Here is a 17,585-nt window from a genome sequence, read left to right on the forward strand (position 1 = left end):
TGTGACTCTTGACTGCCTTGGGGCAACAGTAACAATATCGTCTTTGAGTTATGTTGAGATTTGAGTAGATAATCTAGACTGACATTTTGGTGCAGCACTGAAGGAGCATTGCACTGTGAGAGGTGCCAACTTTCCGTATGAGAAATTATCCAAGGCCACGTTTGCCCCCTCAGGTGGTGTTATGGATCTGTGTGCACTTTCCGAAGAACAATGGAATTCTCCTAGTGACCTGGCCAACATTTATCCCTCACCAAGCCTTCACCTAAAATGGCATTCATTTGACATTTTATTTGTTTGTACGCAGCAAGTTCTCGCAAATTGGCTGCCACACCTCCTACATCTTTCCGAGGGCAGGTGCAGACTCGAGTGCCGAATGGCCTCCTTCTGCACTGTACATTCTGTGATTATCATAAAGTAAAGTCACCATAGTCCCAGATGACCATAGGCTGCTTTCCCCTTTGAAGGGGAGAGCTGACTGTTGGTGATTTAACCTGAGGATCACCAAACCTCAGGTGAGGGGCAAGGTTGAGGAGGTGGGACATCATCAGTAACCTCAGCCAGTACAGGAACTGAACACACGCTGTTGGCCTCACCCTGCATCATGAACCAGCTGTCCTGCCAACTGAGCTAAACCGGCCCTGGCGTGGAAAATGTAGTGCACAATGGCGGTATCCTCACAGTGCCTTCACATTCCAATTGAGCATCCTTTCACCAAATTCATTATTTGAAAGTTTTTATATACCTGGCTGCCATTGGACTTTTCAACGATGCTACCAAACAGGACATAAGCATCTGAATGCAACAGATTGGCTTAGATCTGTGGCAAAATTTACTGGCTGCATCCCACTGGAATTGAGACAGGACGTAGCTAGTAGATCTCGCGAGAGGTCTCTTTCCGGATTCCCGACGGTCGTTTACACCCTGCAAGACCTAATGAAATCTTGCAAGACGTCGCACTCTGGATCCCACCCACAATGGGCGGGATCCAGACTTGCAGAGTTAAGTGAGCTTAACACCTCACTTTAACTATGTCTATGCCAGATCTAACCGGCCCTCGGGATCTACAGGATCTACCGGCCTCGCTATGGCGACCCCAGCAGGACGCCATTTAGCACTGGTCTCCACATAAGGGGGACCATTTATAAATGGCATCCTGTTCTCTTCCTGCACTGGCGAGTGGATCTGTTCAGCATAGGAAATGCAACCGCCTGCGGCCTCCGAGGGGCGTTCCCTGCTGAGGCCTGAGAAAAGAACAGAATGTAATTCGATAGCGGGCTTGTTCCCGGCGCTTAATCCCGCCCAGAACGGGACTCATTTTTACGTTAGATCGCGACCCTGTTCTTTCAGTGTTTGGCCTATTGCATACTTCCATAAATGCATTATTTTTATGCCAGGCTAGTGCTTTTCTTTTCATTCCTACAATTTTTCCAAATAATCTGGAAACGATTTTTTAGAAATTTTGGAACAGGTGTGGCATCTGTAATAAACTGGCATCTGTAAAATATCAAATCAAACTCAATATTTCATGGTTCTTTCAAGCTGGTTGCTTTCAAAAGCTGAGCTGATGCTTGCAGCGACAAAGCTACATTTGGAAACTATTGCAAGAAGCAATAACAGCTTTGAAATGAACAAAAAGTAGAAAAAGTAGCTGGTTACAATTTTGTGTAAGCAGGATCACATTTAGACTCCATTCTTTCATGCTAACAAAACAAATTATGAAAGGTACGTTGTGTTTTAGTAGAAATGGCTTGGCATAAAGTTTTAATTGTCATGGGGCTGTTAGAGTGTGCTGCGATGTTTCACGTGCTGCATTGTACAATTTTGTTTTATAGTGAAAAGCAAACCAATGCTCCTATATTAGACTAATTCTGCCTGTGTAGTATTAAAAATGTGTATTATTGTTTTATTTAAAGATATTTCATGCACATTAATAAGTTTTAATTACTGTCCCAAACTGAATGAGTTGATCATAATCACGACAACAGTGGGAATGCAACAATTGTAAACACCAGTAGCCCTGAGCTGAGTTGAGTGTGGGGTGTGGCAGAGCTATCAGCTGGGGAGTTTTGTTGCTGTTTTTTGTCAGTATTGGATACTCGTAAGAACGTATTTGAATATCTTGTGAGAATAGAACCAGAATCACCTGTGGTGCTTTCTTTCGTTGAACAGTGAAGAATGTTATATATTTATGGAGTGGATGTAAAGGCTCTTGAAGATTGGATAAGATCTGTATAAATGTCACGTAATGAAGTTATTTCACAGAGTCATAGAATTGTTATGGTGCAGAAGGAGGCCATTTGGCCCATCATGTCTGCACCGGCTCTCCAAATGAGAATCATGACTTAGTGCCATTCCCCTGCCTTTTCCCCATACCCCTGCACATTGTTTCAGTTCAAGTAATCATCTCATGCTCTCTTGAATGCCTCGATTGAGCCTGCCTCCACCACAGTTCCAGACAGTGCATTCCAGACCTGAGCCACTCGCTGTGTGAAGAAACCTTTCCACACATCACGGGCGGACTTTTAGCAATTTTGCACCAAGTGCTGGCTCAGGCAAGAAGACAAGATAATCCAGCACTTGGTCCAAAGAAAATGGAGGCTCGCGAATCCTGAGATGATCCACGACAACAAAAAAAGACGAAGCCTCCCCTTTCCCACAGACATGGAGACCTCCTGTGCCCCCATGTTCATGGGAACACCTCCATCTACCATGGAGCTCCTCAGCGGGGGCCTCCCCTGGAATTTCCCCTGGCAGTGCCCACGGGTAATGCCAGACTACTGCCCAGAGAGGTCCCTCTTCTCCCAGGGCTATACTTACCTGTATGTGCCTGGAGGGCTCCCTTCACCTTTTCCCATTTAAAAAAAAACATGTTGTTAACCTTGCCAATCTGACATCATGCCGACGAGGGGGTGATCCCAACATGGGGCGTGCAATACAGCGGGGAAGCCCTTAGTAATATTATAATTTATTTAAATGAAGGGCAGTAACCTTGTTACATCACAAGCAGGGTTGGGGAAAATCTGAAAATGAGATCTGGCCAGCGAGATTCTCGTTTTCTGATGTTCGCAGAATTGTGCACCCACATCATGTCAAAGGCAAAATTTGCTTATTTTGTAAATCACTTTTAAACCTGATTGAGTTGATCCTTTTATGAGCGGGAATAGTTATTCTCTATCTTCTCTGTCCAGCCACCTCATGATTTTGAACATCTCTATCAAATCTCCTCTTAGCCTTATTTTCTGCAACGAGAGTCGTCACAACGTCTCTAATCTATCCTCATAACTGAAGTTCTCAACCCTGGAACCATTCTTTTAAACTTCTTCTGCACTCTCTCCAATGTGTTCACATCCTTCTTATAGTGTGGCTCCTGAACAGAACACAATATTCCAGCTGTGGTCCAACTAGTTTCTTGTATATATTCAGCATTATCTCCTTGCTCTTGTACTCTATGCCCTTCTTAATAAAGTCCAGAATACTATATGCTTTATTAACTGCTCTCTCCACCTGTCCTGCCACCTTCAATGATCTGTGCACATATACACTCAGGTCCCTCTGCTCCTCCATCCCCTTAAGAATTTTACCTCTAATTTTATATTCCCTCTTGTCCTTGAAATCTCCAGTCCTTTAAAAGTGAAAAAAAAAAACAAGCTGAAGATGTCAGTAAGAGTGTAAAATAGCTCCGTTCTAGCAATTTTAATAGCTGTTTGGTAACATTTTTCAGGGTTCTTTGTGAATGCCTGGCTTATTTCCAAAAGCTACAGTTATCACAATAGGGGGGTCAGAGTTCATAGTTTGATTGACGCCTTAAGGAGATTATTGAAGAATTCATTAATTTTGATGTGAGGCATGAATAGAAGTTTGTTTTACAAGAGATCATGCACTTGAGATCAAGAAAAGTTTTGAATAGGTTTTTATGAATGGGATTTATTCTACCGTCTAATCCGTATTAGATTTTGATAATTTCTTTTATTTCATTCCATATGGCTCCTGATGTCTGCCCCCAGGGTGGATACTGTCTGAATTGGCTTGATTTGAAATGGGATAATTGGGAGGTAGGTGGGGGGTGAGGGGGTGTGAAGGGTGAGGGCTGCCCTCACAACACAGACACAACACAAACACATCACAGTCCCAGAGAACCAAGGTGAGACTTCTAACAAGCCCAACCTGGTACTTGACCATTCCCTTGTTCACCTACACTTTGCTTCTGGGAATGTTGGGGCTGACTCCACCCCCACACTTGCCCCCCACCCCCAATGGCCATTTGCGGCTTTTTTTCCGAGGCATGTGCAGAGAGTCAGGAAATTTCCCAACTTGAGCTATCTACCTCAGTAGTGAAAATCTCAAACCAGTGCCTTGAGGAAATAAGAGGAGTAAATTAGAAAAAGAAATTAGGTGGAAACATGTAGGTTTTCGAAAAAATGTATTATATATAATGGAATACTTGATTTTCCTGGTGACAGCATAGTAACTGTTAATGTTTACTGCAATTGTTTACTCAGATAAGGTGAAATACTCTCCACTCTCATTCTCCCATATTTCTCTTTAATGGTGTTTACAGACCAAATACCTGGAGAGACCTTGACCTAGGGATGAATGCTCTTGATGTTTCAAATTCTTTCAGTTGTGTGGAATTTAGTACCAATCCTCCCAGCTACAAGCAGTATATTATTTGGAATGTCACTTTATCGCTGGGGTCAGGCATCCTATGATATTCAGCCTTCCATTATTTTCCTTTCTCAGGCTCAATCTGGAGCTGCTGGGCTGAATTTTATCTTTATTTGTGCCTGTAATCATTCACACCGATAGTCTGCTCAGCACTTTTATGTAACTGTGTCCCAAATCAATATTTCCTTAGTGTTGCTAAGCTTTAATATGAAATTAATTTTAACAATATCAATTGAATGAGTTTCAGACACCAGGGAAAATTCCACCAATGTCCCAACAATAGACAGTGAACGACAGCTTGTGAGTATAACTTAACAACATCTGTTACTGATTTAACAGTGATTTATCAAATAGTTAATGCTTGCACTTTGGTGATAACATAATGGACCCGAGTTTATGTTTCTTTTTCCTGCTATTAATGTTATTTGCGTTCCATAGTTATGCGGAAATGCTGTTGTTTTACCCACTCACCATTTGTAATTTTACTATCCACACAAATGTTTTATATGCATGTCTGGTAAATTTTAGATAGGCTTAGACTCCATGTGCCTCCAAAATAATATAATATTTGGTTTTCCTCAGTGGTTTTGCCACCAAGCCTACAGAAGGAAAATGACTCCATTGTATGTTGGTGGCAAGTTTAAACATTGACACTAGCAATGTTAGAATCTATTTTTCTGGCTAAAGATAGTGTGCATGTTCAACCAGGATTGCTCACTTACTGGTCTGAATGAATCTTTCCCAGTCAGCTTCGGACAACATGGCAGTTGGAGTATTGTTCCCAGAAATTTCAAATCAAAAGATTGCTTTGTTTCAGAGACAATGTATTGCTTCCTGTGCCTCATGGTGTGGATGGATTTATTTTTAAGGTTTCAATTAGCTTTTTTATTGTGAACCATGGCACCCAGAAACCCTAAAATCTGTAGAATGGGGTATCTTGGTGTTAGTGTTGAGGAATTGTCATACTGGTCCCCAGTTCCCGTACCAGCCTCACCGAACAGGCGCAGGAATGTGGCGACTAGGGGCTTTTCACAGTAACTTCATGTGAAGCCTACTTGTGATAATAAGCGATTTTCATTTCATTTTTCCATTTTCAGTTAGCTATTTCATACCTAGCTGGTGAGCCAAAGTTTTAATATTGGCGACAAGGATAAAGCAGAGGATGTGTGGTCCCAAGCTTGTGAGTACTGTGGTAACTTAGGCCTAGATTTAGGCCTGATTTAAATTGGGTATTTTAAATTAAAGAATTGGGCTCTTTAAATCAAGCCACAGACACTCCAGCACACAGCACCATGGGAATTCGAACTGGCCAAGTTCGAATACACAACCAACATACAAGCTGCCAGAACATGTCTGGACCTGCCCCATCAATCAATGATCAGGAGATCATCACACCCTATTGATATGCACAAGCCCATTGTCAGTGCCCTGGTCAAGCCAGACTTTTGGTCACCAAGTTACCTTATATGGCAACAGATTATGTGCAGACCACACCACCAGCAATGGACACCTGGGGCGGGCACAGGTGTCCTGTCAACAAATCATCAATCAGGCCATTGGGCCCTGTGACCCCCTTCTGAGACCCCATTGGCAGGAGGTCAGGGGAAATTGCAAAAGGAAGGAGGAATAAAAACAGGCACCCAAGGCACACACTAGCAGAGACCAACCACCGTGAAGGACGATCCTGGACCATCCAGAGGAGAAGAAGGAAGAACAGACCAAACCCAGAAGAAGAGGATCAGAGTAGACCAAACAGCAGACCAACATCTTGTCAGTCACTCAAAGTTATGTCAAAGTCCAGCGTTAAGTTTGAATCTTGATCGTTCTGTAAAAGTAATTACCGTAACTAATATTGTGTGAATGAATAAACGTTATTGTATTAATAAGAAGTCGACTCACAGTTGTTTGTCCACCGTATAAAGGTTAAAAACATATTGTGTGGACAGACACAACAGTACAGAAACTGTTGAGGTTGATTTCAGATTGCAAAACGGAAGTGCGCTTCAGGAAAAATGCCTCTATTCGATTGATTAAATGTCTCCGTTGAGGATTGAACACAATATATAGAATGCCTACGTTATTATTTTATGGCCTATGGAATAGAGGAGGAGGGAAAGAAGAAGACATTCCTTTTAACTGCACGTGGGACCCAGGCCTACAGTCTAATCCGCAGCCTTATGTCCTTGAATGCGCCGTTGCTAGTTGATTCATTGTGATAGTGCATTTGGAAATGGGACACGAACATCCAAAGCCCTCAGCCATCTTGCAGCATTTTAAGTTTAATTCCCTAGAGAAAGCTCCAGAGGAGACCATTGCAACCTACATTACAAAGCTAAGTCAAATCATAGATCACTGAGGCTTCAGGGCCACCTTGAACGATCACTCAGTTTGTGGAGTCAATAATGAGGCCACCAAGAGAACGCTGTTAGCGGAGACAGAAATCAATTTTATAAAGGTGCTGAAGATAGCACTAGCAATAGAGAACGCTGAGAAGGACGCGCAGGAGCTTCAAAGCGCGCAAAATGGCAGCACCATTCATCAGTTAGGGCGGGAGCTGCCATCAGCTGTGGCGCCAAAAGTGCGAATTTTAAACGGGAAGCAAATGTGGCAGCAGGCAGAAGATTTAGGAGAGTGAATGTGACACCAAGGGTCGATGCAGAATGTTATCGGTGTGGGGGTAATCACTCCCCAGAAGCTTGCAGATTTAAGGAAGCAGAATGTAACCCAGGCATTGTCAAACTCGGGGGTGTGACCCACGGGTGGGTTGCAGACGGGTGTCGGGAGGGTCGCAGAACCATCTGTTGCGGCGGTCCCGATCGCGCAAATCTGCACGCAACATGTAAAGAAAATGCGGCTGCACTGTGCATGCATGCCAGATCATCGGCGTGCATGCGCAAAACTATACGCAGTGCGGCCCCCTTTTTTTTAAATGGTCGCAGCTTTATGTTTTACAAGTTCGGGGAGAGGGGTTTATTCATTTATTTTATTCATTTTATTTTTATTTTTTTCATTTGTTTTATTCATTTTATTTTTATTTTGTTTACAGGTTCGGGGGTGTTTATTTGATAAAATTTTACAGGGAACAAATGCAGAACTTTGGACAGATGGAGACTCCATACTTTCCGACACAGGGAGGCTTCACCTTCATCTAACAGGTTCCATTGGAGGAGCGTGTACGAGGGCCAAAGAGACCCAAAACTATTTCCTCCATTTTTGTAAGCAGCAAACAAGGTAAGAGAAAATGGTGGGTCATGCAGGTCAGCTGGCGTAGGCCGCGAAGGTCGGCTGGCGTGGGTCGCAAAGGTCAGCCAGTGTGGGCCGCAAAGGCCAGCCGGCGTGGGTCGCGAAGGTCAGCCAACGTGGGTCGCGAAGGTTGGCCGGTTTGGGTCCCAAAGGTTGGATGGTTGGTAAAAGTGGGTCCCCGGAAAAAAAGTTTGAAAAACACTGATGTAAGCTATTGATACGCAATCAATACGCTTGAGTCCTCGAGGAGTCATATCGATCTAGCTTTAATCAAATAGAACTGTACCCAGCAGTGATGTTACAGAAGTGAAGACTGCTGGGACGGCATCGGTTCTTATACTCTGCCTCGCAGGGCGGAGCTATATACATTAACCAATGGTAGACCTCGCGGTCTAGCCAATGATCATCCACCTCTCAGGTACTGCAATACCTGGTATTACCACAGCTATGCCACAGGAAGGGGCACTTTAGGCACTGGTGTAAGAGCAAGCTAAGCTTGCTTCGTGCTAAAGGCAGTAGCACATCACAATTACACAGTGAAGATTTCCCTACAAATAATTTGAGTGTTCACTCACTGAACAATGTGAAAGCGGGCAAGGTAGCCCCCATCACAGTGGTGCATTTGATAAATGGTAAACCTATAGAGATGGAAGTAGGCACAGGAGCGTCCTCTACTGTAATAGGTATTTGCAAGAAGGGGTTCAAACTTTGGGTTAAAGGAATACATCAGCAAAATTGGTGACCTATACAGGAGAGGCTATCAAGATCATGCATATTAAGACCATAAGACATAGGAGCGGAAGTAAGGCCATTCGGCCCATCGAGTCCACTCCACCATTCAATCATGGCTGATTTCAACTCCATTTACCCGCTCTCTCTCCATAGCCCTTAATTCCTCGAGAAATCAAGAATTTATCAACTTCTGTCTTAAAGACACTCAACGTCCCGGCCTCCACCGCCCTCTGTGGCAATGAATTCCACCGACCCACCACTCTCTGGCTGAAGAAATGTCTCCTCATCTCTGTTCTAAAGTGACTCCCTTTTATTCTAAGGCTGTGCCCCCGGGTCCTAGTCTCCCCTGCTAATGGAAACAACTTCCCTACGTCCATCCTATCTAAGCCATTCATTATCTTGTAAGTTTCTATTAGATCTCCCCTCAACATCCTAAACTCCAATGAATATAAACCCAGGATCCTCAGACGTTCTATCTCACGTACCGGTGAGATGTCAGCAGCAATCTGCCCAACACTCAACATTAGTTGTATCAGGCCAAGAACCAAGTCTCCCAGGCTGCGATTGGCTCAAAGAAACTAAATTAAATTGGACAAAAATGTTTTAGATTAAAGAAGGAGGCCTGGTATAATTAATAAAGAAGTACAAAAATGTATTTTCAATGAGTTAGATAAAATTAAGGGCCTGCAGGCTAAAATCCACGTTGCCCCAGAGGCAACCACACGGTTTTTCCAGGACAAACATGTGCCCTATGCCTTGTTAGAAAAGGTGGAGAAAAAATAGAAAAGGTTAGAAGAACTTGGAATCATTCGGCCTATCCAATTTTCAGAATGAGCAGCCCACATAGTCCCTGTGAAAAAACAAACATGACTGTACGCATCAGGGCAGCACGGTGGCACAGTGGGTTAGCCCTGTTGCCTCACGGCGCCGATCCCAGGTTCGATCTCGGCTCTGGGTCACTGTCCGAGTGGAGTTTGCACATTCTCCCCGTGTTTGCGTGGATTTCGCCCCCACAACCCAAAAATGTGCAGGCTAGGTGGGTTAGCCACACTAAATTGCCCCTTTCTGGGGAAAAATGAATTGGGTACTCTAAATTAAAAAACAAATGACTGTACGCATCTGTGAGGATTACAAATTGACAGTGATTCAAGCTGCCAAACTAGATAAGTATCCCATTCCAAAGGTGGAAGATTTGTATGCAAAGCTGGCCAGAGGCCAATCTTATATGAAGTTAGACAAGAGTCATGCTTATCAATATCATATTTTGGGGAGCAAGAGTAGTCGTCCCTGTACCAGGAAGGGGCTTGCTTTTTGCTGAATTACATAGTGCCCACCCGGGTGCATCAAAAATGAAGATGCTCGCCAAGTGTTATGTTTGGTGGCCTGGCATAGATGCTGACATTGAGAGGTTACTGAAGCATTGTGATCAGTGCGAGTTGCAACAGACATTGCCTGCAACAGCCCATTTGCACCCTTGGGAATGGCTTGGTCGGCCATGGGTGCGTGATTACGTGGCCGGTTTTTGGGCACAATGTCTTTGCTCCTGAAAGATGCTTATTCGAAGTGGATGGAAGTATTTGAAATGAAGGCTATGACATTGCATGCCACAGTTGACAAATTGTGTCAGTGTTTTGCATCCGACGGGATACCTGAAGTAATCGTGTTGAATAATGGAACGGCCGTCACGAGTGCTGGATTTCAGAAATTCACCTCCACAAACAGCACATAGAAACGCACCATACCATCCAGCATCCAATGGAGTGGCTGTCCGAGCAGTCCAAACCTTCAACGCAGGTCTTAAAAAGCAGTCAGGTTTGACTCTGGAAACCAGAATGTCTCAATTTCTAAATAGGATACCGGACAACGCCTCATTGGTGCGCCACCAATTAGTGGAATTATTGATGGGGTGGCAAGAAAGGACCAGACTAAGTCTGGCATTTCCAAATTTGCTGGGGAGGGTAGAGGCCAGTCAGAGCAGTTATTAGGAAGACCATGATTCAGGCAAAGCAGCAAAGTCATTTGCAATAGATGAACCAATGTATGTCAGAAATTTTAGAAGTGAAACAAGCTGGATCCCAGGAGTTGTAGCCAATAAAGGACCATAGTCTTGCGAGATTAATGTACAAAACTGAATTTTCAGGAAACATTTACGTGGACAAGAGTTGTCCCAGCAGCCAGTACTACCGCCTGAAACCATTCTGCCAGCAGAACACGTAGCTGGTTGTGCGAGTAGTGAAATACAAAGTCCACCTGTGACAGGAAAGCTTGTCATCACCACAGAAACGGATGAGGCCAATTTGCCAGTACCTGAGGAGATACCAGGTGCAGCATCTGCTGCAGAAAGTACCCTTGCAGAAGCACCCAAGTTGGTGGAGTTACTGTCAGAAAGTGGACATCATCAGAGAGACTAAATCTATGGTGGACTAGTTGAATGGGTTAAATGTTACATTTACTGGGCACTGTACAGTTAAATGACTTAGAGGGAGAGGGATGTGGTTTATGGCCCCTTTAAGGGGCAAATAGCTGATAGGTCACATCACCCAGAAAACCAATCAGAGACCAGGATGGGTGTTTACTGTAGCAAGTGTGGGTTTTTACCACAGATTGATTCCAATGCTCACTGATAGCCATGAAGCTGCAAATAAATGTTAGTTGTTACATACCTAGCTGCTGAGTCAAAGTTATTAATATGGTGAACCAACTCGTATGCTTGTTCTGACCAGATGCTAGATGGTTAAGGCCTGGAGAGTGATAACTCAAAAATTTAGAGTCTTGGCCATCGTACCCCAACCCTGCACTCACCAAATACATGTGTCGCTCCCCTCGACAGACGTACACTGCACTGGTTGCCTTTTTGGCTGGACAGAAGCTCCAGCTCCTGGACCCAGGCCCTGCCTATTTTCCAGCTGTTGCAGTGAATCCTGGGAAGTTATGACTGGAGTCTGCTGAAAAATAACAGGCTGGGCCCAGAATTCAAATCATGACATCCTCCTCTGCTTCTATTTCCTGACTGCCCAGCTTTTGGACTTGGCAAGAAGTGTCAAATTATATAGGAAAAATTCAGTAACTTGAAATAAATTGCCAATAGTGACTTTGGAGCATGTGGGCAAATGCAAGGTGATGCTGACACAGTTGTACATCTGGTAATGGGGAAAAGGGGCCATGTTCCATAACAACAGAAGCTTCAACAGATTAGAGATGTGATTCCGCAATATAAAAGGGCATTAACTGGTGCATCTTGGTTGGAGGCAAAAACAGATGTGCTCTGGGATATTTTCTTTCTGAGGAGGAACTTCCTTGCTACTGTTGACATTTTAAAAAAATTGCCTACCTGTGTCCTGCAGAGGGAATTCCAATGACTCGGCTCATTTGTATTCCCATTGGTGGAAAATGGAAATGCGAATTTGAACTACCTGGAAACTTTTGTGCAGCCTTTAGAGAAAACAGGTCTGCGTGTAGTCTTCAGGGATAAACTTGCGACAAACAAGACAGGAATAGTGCTTAGCTCTTTCACTTAGACTCTCTAATTGCTGCATGTCTTGTTTTAAGTATTTGGGCACTGACAACACCTGGACCAAGAAAGAAGGCAGCAAGGCATAGCAGAAAGCCAGAGAAAAGGGATGCAGATATTACTGATTCAGACTTTCAAACTCTGCCCTAGAAAGTAGGAAGGACAGACTCTTGGGTGTGGCCAAGGCACCTCGTGTCATGAGAGTGTTCCTTTAAGAAATGTTTGTGTGCTCAAATTACTGCAGTGCTGTCAGAGTCTGGGTGGAGCTGAGCTCTGGCTCTGCTTTTTAGTTTCACTTTGAGAAAAGCTTAGGTGTGTCGGTGTTTTTTTGGTTTAGTGTTAGTGTTGGAGCTGCAGCCAGCCAGAGAATGTGTAATGATGTTCTCTCTGCCATCTAAAGACTATCTCTTGATCATTTGGTGAATTCAGAGTGATAATTGTTCTCAGTAGTGAATTTAAACCTGATGTGTTTCTGTTAAAAGGTTTTTTAATGTCTTGTGGGTCCTTTTATGGATGTTAAAAGGAAAGCTTAAGGATTACTTAGTGTTGTATTCTTTGGGGGTTGTATTTGAATTGATGATTGCTAAGATGGTCACTATGTTTTAAAAAGGTTAACTTGAGTTCATAGAATAAACATTGTTTTGCTTTAAAAAATACTTTTCAATTTCTGCTGTACCACATCTGTAGAGTGGGCCGTGTACTCCCATACCACAATCTAATAAAAGTTGTGGGTCAGGTGAACTCCATGATACACTTTGGGGTTCTCTAAACCCTGGCCCATAACACTAGAAGTATAAGTGGAGTGGCCTGGAGAGAGGTGTCTATGGTAACTCTTCACCTCCAGAGAGTAGAACCATGATTAACTCAATGACCTCAGCAGGGCTTTTGTAATATGGGTTCTCTGCTGTGTCTCAGGGATGAGCAGCGGGATTCACCGTTGGCTGATGGTAAAATTGTGATTGGGTGGAGAATAGCTTCCGACGCCAAAATCGCAGTAGGCGCCAGTTTGATGCCAAATCAGGCACCCCAAAAATGCCATAGATGCGTTGCTTTAAGCACCATTGGCATATCATTAGTGGGCCTGGTCCTCCATTCTCCGGGGCCTTCGCGATTCACCACCACCAATGTGCCAAGTTCGTGACGGGCCGGTTCACTTGTGGCCTCTGTGCTCGGGAACCCGGCATGGCAACTGTGGACTGTGTCCAGCACCGCCACAGTCGACCGGGAGACGTGCTGCTGGCCGGGGTGGTAGGTTTCTGCGAGGGCTGGGAGGACTAGTGGGGGGTGGCCAAGGGGGACAGTATTTGGCAGGCTGGGTCCGCTTACGGCCGGTGCCCCGTTTCACGGCGCGACCGTTGCAGGTCGTTGCCATGTGTATGTACGGCCATGGTCCCGGCCATTCTCCAGCCGTTTCTGTTGTGGGAGACGGGAGTTTCACTTGGCGCAGCTGCTAGTCTCTCACCGGCCGCAGGATCAGTGCCGATTTTTACGTCGTAAAACGCCACTGTTCCTCCGCTGGCGTCCACACTTAGCCTCAGAAACGGTGAATCCAGCCCAAGCTCTTGAGACTTGATCCCAATTTATTGTCATGGAGGCTGCTTCCAGAGTGTTCTCTCTGAGTCTGTTACCATATGACTCTACATCATCCCATGGACAGCGCTCTTCTCTGGTCCCAAATTAACCCTTGCTCTGCAGAGCACCTTTACATTACAATAGCATGCAGGTACATAATACAAGAGTTGACAACCTAGCAGACTAGTCATGCGCTACTTTTGTTCTAAAGCAAATAAAAACGCAAGTAGGAGCAGAGGTATACCTTAATGCCTCTCGAGCCTGTACAATACAATCATGGCAGATGTCTCCGTTCTGCCGGCGCCCGGGGGTTTCCCGACGGCGTGGGGCTGCCCCACAATGGGAAACCCCATTGACCGGCCGGTGTTGCGGAGACTCCCGCCGGCCGGTCGGCGCAGAAATGTGGCGGGGCGGGTAGGAGAATTTCGCCCCAGAAGAGATACAAAACCTGGGCCAGAATTCTCCCATGCTCCTGCCAGCCGTTTCAACGGATGGCAGGGTGGGGGAGAATGTAGTGGGAAGCCCATAAATTGGTTCAGTGCCAGCATGAATTTTCCATGGTATATTCCACGGGTGCCCGTTGTGGCAGATCGGGAAACCCGCTGGCAGCTGGAGTGAAATTGGTTTACATTCGGCTCGTGGGATGCAGATGAAGGCCTGAGCAGATTTCCCCCACGCCCGATTCTCCACGATGCGAATGGGAAAATATGTTTCTACATCTGTCTGAAATAACGTGGTGTGCAGAAGTCAGGACTTACCTGAAGAATGCTGGGGCTGCATCCAAAGTTCAGGATGGAGGCTGCCAGTGACTCTATCAGGTGGATCTTCTTGCTTCAGTGTCATCGAGGAGGTTCATCTTTTAGCCTCAGAGTGTTCCTGGGGATACATTTGTTTTTCAGGAGCTCCATCTTCTTAATTCAATGGTGGGTCAGTGATGTTGGGTTCCTTTTAAATATGGCACCCAGATATGATAGCGGGACGTGCGTCATCATGCCTACCCTACCATGGGGCGTCTCTTAGGGCGTGATTTCACCAGCTGGGTTGCGGCCGTACGGCAGCGCGGCTCAGTCGATAGATGTCTGGAGACCCCATTTCCGGGATCTACCTGACTCAGCATGCCCATCTCGCGAGGTGTCGTGACCTGAATCCTGCCTATTGTGGGTGGGATTAGTATTTGGCACATCTGCATATTAGAGCGAGAGAGCTAATCTGACTTTAATATGCACTTGTCTGATCTATCGAGGCCCTGAGATCTAACCCCTTCGCCTCGGAGACCTCTGACGAACGCCGTTCAGTGCTGGTCTCCACAAATGGGGAGCAAACAGAACAACACCTGGGAGGGTTTCCTCGGGGATTGGAGGCTCCTAGGTGGTTGCCCTCTGAGCAGAGTGCCACCTGGGCACCTTGGTAATGCCAGCTTGGTACCCTGGCACTTTGGTGCCAGACTGGCACTACCAAGTTGCCCAGGTGGCACTGCCAGCTGGCAGGGGCACTGCTAAGGTGCCAGGCTGGCATTTTTTCAATGCTGAGGATCAGGACTGGGGGTGCTCTGACCATCTGAGATGGGGTGCAGGGAAGCCCGAGGACCCCCTTATAGTTGTTTTGGGACTTTGGGGGTCACGTCGGGGGATTGAGAGATATCCTGATCTCTTCCGGCACTGAGGAGTTTCGGCGAGCGGAGCTCCTCAGTGTAAGACAAGGGCCTAGCCTCGGCGGGGCATTTCCCACTGAGGCCCCAGATTGCAACAAAATCCAGATAGATAGCATGGTGTTTCTCGGTGTTCCAAGTGCCGGGAAGCACCCAGCTACACGAGCTCGTCCCTGTTTTATTATGCTCTTGACGTAGCATAAGCTGGTTCCTTGTTGTACACTCTGACAAAGGAAGGTTCAGACTTGGAGATAGGTTTAACACATTTATTGAACTGTTAACAATTCTCATACTTGGATTCGACTCTCCTGTTAATCCTGCTATAGCTACTCAGACTAACTAACCAATCTGCTACAATCCACATGGTGGGTGTGATGTGTTTCAATCAACCCTGTCTGTACTCACTAAGTGTCTCCACTGGAAATAGAGAGATCATGTGTGCTGTGTCCTTATGTATGGGTAGCCCCCTTGTGGTAGTGTCACCTCTGTGTGTGTCTTGACTGCCCATTGGTCGTGTCCTATCTTACTGGCCTATTGGTTGAATATCTGTGTGTCATGATGTCCCTGGTGCTCCCTCTAGTGTTTATCTAGTCTAAGTGTATTTACATTAACCCCTTGTGTATTTACAGTGATGCATATCACCACAGTCCCAGAACTCTGTTGCAATTTGGTTAGATCGCGCCCTTAGTGTCTACCCTGAAAAGCCCCTTCAGAATCTTGTATGTTTCAGTGATATCACCTCTCATTCTTCTAAACTCTGAAGAGTATATGTCCAATTTACTCAGCCTCGCATCATAGGACAATCCTCTCAACGCACAATCCAATGCGGTGTAGCTTTGCTATACCACCTCCTGGGAAGTATACTGTCTCAGTTGAGACAGGTCAGAAAATAAATACAGATCTCTGTCAGCCTGGCTACTTTATGAAATATTTTTTCCTGCGTTTCCAAAATGGACAATTGCTGGGCTGACAAGATGGTTCCAGCTGGTCACACGTTGGCTTCTGGGAGTTTCCGTGCATTTTGAAAGCAAACAAAGGCTAACACCTCAAATGCCTGGAATGTAACACTCCTTGCATTGTATAAACCTTCCAGCCAAGCCAACACAACGGCATAGCAGATGAACTGTCTGCCGCAGCCAGCTATGAAAAAAGGCAGCTGATGCAACTCGTGTTCTCCGATTTGGTGCTAATGGCATAAACATTACCTGTTCCAACACACAATAACTTTCAACCAGGGGCCTTGTTTAACTACCTGAAACAGTGTCACACAACCGAGTCTTGAGCTGTCTAAATTACTTTAACTAACAAGCTGTTGGAGGTTAAAGGCAATCACTATTTGACTTCTGAAGAAAACCATTGGGGGGGATTTGTCGCGCCCCTCACGTTTATCAAGTTGTGACTTTGGCAAGTTGTGACTAGTGGGGTACCGCAAGGTTCAGTTCTTGAATCATCTATTCACGGTCTAAATCAATGAATTGGATTTGGGGATTAAATGTAATATTGCCACCTTTGAAGATGGTACAAAACTAGGTAGAAGTGCGAGCTGTGAAGAGGATGCAAAGATGCTTCAAGATGATTTGGAGAGGCTAAGCGAGTGGCAAAAGTTTGGCAGATGGAATACAATGTGGGGTTTTCTTTGGTAGAGAAGCCAAAAATGCAGAGTATGTTTTAAATGGTGAGGGACTGGGAAGTGTACTTCAAAGGGACTTTGATTTCCTTGTTTATGATCACTGAAAGCTAACATGTAGGTACAGCAAGCAATTAAGGTGGTAAATAATATAGAAGGCATGGGCTGGTTTAGCACACTGGGCTAAATAGCTGGCTTTTAAAGCAGACCAAGGCAGGCCAGCAGCCAGGTTCAATTCCCATATCAGCCTCCCGAACAGGCGCCTGAATGTGGCGACTAGGGGCTTTTCACAGTAACTTCATTTGAAGCCTACTTGTGACAATAAGCGATTTTTTCATTTTTTATATTTGCCTTTATTACAAGAGGATTTGAGTATAGGAGTAAAGATGTCTCACTGCAATTATATATGATCCTTCATATACTGTACCTGGGGTACTGTTTGCGGTTTTGATCTCTTTACCTAAGGAAAGATACTCTTGCCATAGACAGGTTTCTTTTTTCTACTCGTTCATCTTATGTGGTCTTCACTGGTTAGACCAGCATTCATTGCCCATCCCTAATTGCCCTCCAGAAGGAGATAGTGAGCT

The 17,585-nt window shown here is 45.1% G+C and overlaps 1 long non-coding RNA gene across 1 annotated transcript in view; it reads left to right on the forward strand.

The window, feature by feature from the left end:
- Nucleotides 1–4,768: 4,768 nt before the first annotated feature.
- The window catches only part of LOC140409583 (uncharacterized), a 102,580-nt gene continuing 89,763 nt past the window's right edge, over nucleotides 4,769–17,585 (forward strand). The window contains exons 1-2 of the long non-coding RNA XR_011940407.1: nucleotides 4,769–4,965; nucleotides 7,712–7,896. This is a non-coding gene — a long non-coding RNA (uncharacterized lncRNA). The remainder of the gene's footprint in view (nucleotides 4,966–7,711; nucleotides 7,897–17,585) is intronic.

The sequence above is a fragment of the Scyliorhinus torazame genome, chromosome 3 (assembly GCF_047496885.1).
Source record: "Scyliorhinus torazame isolate Kashiwa2021f chromosome 3, sScyTor2.1, whole genome shotgun sequence".
Lineage (NCBI taxonomy): Eukaryota > Metazoa > Chordata > Chondrichthyes > Carcharhiniformes > Scyliorhinidae > Scyliorhinus > Scyliorhinus torazame.